Source organism: Octopus bimaculoides, chromosome 6 (genome assembly GCF_001194135.2).
Source record: "Octopus bimaculoides isolate UCB-OBI-ISO-001 chromosome 6, ASM119413v2, whole genome shotgun sequence".
Classification (NCBI taxonomy): Eukaryota; Metazoa; Mollusca; class Cephalopoda; order Octopoda; family Octopodidae; genus Octopus; species Octopus bimaculoides.
In genome coordinates this window covers 104,407,864-104,409,990 of record NC_068986.1, presented here as the reverse complement: position 1 = coordinate 104,409,990, position 2,127 = coordinate 104,407,864, and the positions used below count along the sequence as shown (strand labels likewise).

Here is a 2,127-nt window from a genome sequence, read left to right as displayed (position 1 = left end):
TATATATGTATATATATATATGTATATATATGTATATATATATATATGTGCGTGTTTGTGTATGTATATATACGACAGGGTTTTTTCAGTTTCCATCTACCAAATCCACTCATAATGCTTTGATTTAGCCAAAGCTACAGTAGAAGACACAGGCCCAAGGTGCCAAATGAAACAAAATGAAACAAAACAAAACAAGATAACACAGAGTGTGATTTAGGACGATGAACAAGGACGAACAGTTGAGCAAAATATAGCCTTAGGGTCAAGAAAACGCGAACAGTGGGTAACGCTTAGAAAATGTCGTAAAGGACGGTGAGACTGAGAATTTGCGACTGGTCAGCTCGGGACCAGTGTAAGAAAGGAAGAGAAATGGAATCTGTGTGTGTGTGTATTTGTCATACCACTACTGCTGGAGGACCAGTGTTGGTTTGATTGCATCCTCATGCAATAGTTGTTCCGCAAGAAGGATAAGTATTAATGTCAGTTTGTTCGACTAAAACCCTTCAAGGCGGTGCCCCAGCATGGCCGCAGGTAACTATCTGAAACAAGTTAAAAAATTAAGATAGATCTATAGTTGAGAATATCAACCATTACATGCAAATACAATACTGTTTATAATCTTTGTAATTTTCACAACTTCGTGACCACCATACTCCGAGTATACGAGGTCTGATCAATAAGTATCCAGCGGAATTTGCGGAGCGTCAAAGTTGGTAAGGTAAACAGGACAATGGAGACATCCATAAATGTAGAATTAGTCAGTTTGCAATAAGCTGGTTTCGTGGTGTAGTGGTTATCACATCTGCTTTACACGCAGAAGGCCGCGAGTTCGATCCTCACCGAAACCTATAAAAAGTTAATTTTTTTTTTTCATAGACTTAGGCGTGGCGATTTTAAAAAAAACTCGACTGACTAACTCGAAGCTAAAGCATAGAGAGTGAAACTACTTGGCACAGATTGACCTTAAACTTTGCTGTGCATGCGCACTAAGGTTTAATGTTCTAGCTCACTTCCGCTGTTTACAGCAGTGCTTGGAAGGAAGGTGTTCAGCTCGTGATCGTTGCATTGACCATGACATAGAAAGTTGTCATGGTGATACCTGTTCACTGACCTACGTAAAATTGCAGAATGTGTTACGGGGAGGAGTGTATGAGCCGTACACAAAAGTACGAATCGTTAAGACATTTCCAAGATGGCCGAAGAAATGTCGATATTGACGAACTTTCCGGGAGACCCGCAACCAGCAGAACTGAGAAAAACATCGCTGATGGAGCGTACAACTGTGAGGGGAAATTGTTGAATCACCATCCGTGACTTATCAGAGAATATGCAGATTAGTTACGGTTCAAGTCAGTCCATTATCGCTGAAGATTTGGGTATGAGACTTGTGTCTGCCAAGTTTGTGCCAAAACTGCTTTCAGCTGACCAAATGGACACTCAAGTTTCAGATAGATAGATAGATAGATAGATAGATGGATAGATAGATATCGAGGGAGAGAGAGATCCATATATGTTGTTCTGTGTTAGACGAATGAGAGAGGGATCTCAGTATTTGTTATACCAGAATCTGAAAGTTCGTCTCGTGACTCGAGTAGTTACGTCACTGCGATGTCAGATGATCATTTTCTCGCCTGAAGATTGCATCAGCATGAAACGCAAGTCGCGAGACAATCATCCACTCTCAGTTTGAATAAGCTATAATGAAAACAAATTAACGTCAAACTGAATGATTTCGTAATATTTTTTTGTAGATTACATATTCATTATAATTAAACCAGACGGGTGGTGACAGAGACTTCGAAGTTTCTGCCGGCAAGTTTTCATTGGACTAGCCGATAAAAGCTCGCAGGCAGAAATTTTGAAGTCAGTGACCACTCTCCTTGTAGCAATATAAAATAATATTTATTATAATATATATATATATAGGCGCAGGGGTGACTGTGTGGTAAGTAGCTTGCTTACCAACCACATGGTTCCGGGTTCAGTCCCACTGCGTGGCACCTTGGGCAAGTGTCTTCTACTATAGCCTCGGGCCGACCAAAGCCTTGTGAGTGGATTTGGTAGACGGAAACTGAAAGAAGCCCGTCGTATATATGTATATATATATATATATATATATATATATAT

The 2,127-nt window shown here is 40.0% G+C and overlaps 1 non-coding gene across 1 annotated transcript; it reads left to right on the top strand.

Annotated features, from left to right (window-relative positions):
• The first annotated feature begins 775 nt into the window (after positions 1-775).
• Trnav-uac (transfer RNA valine (anticodon UAC)) lies at positions 776-848 on the top strand. The gene has a single exon. It is a non-coding gene; the product is annotated as a tRNA-Val (tRNA).
• The last annotated feature ends 1,279 nt before the right edge of the window (positions 849-2,127 follow it).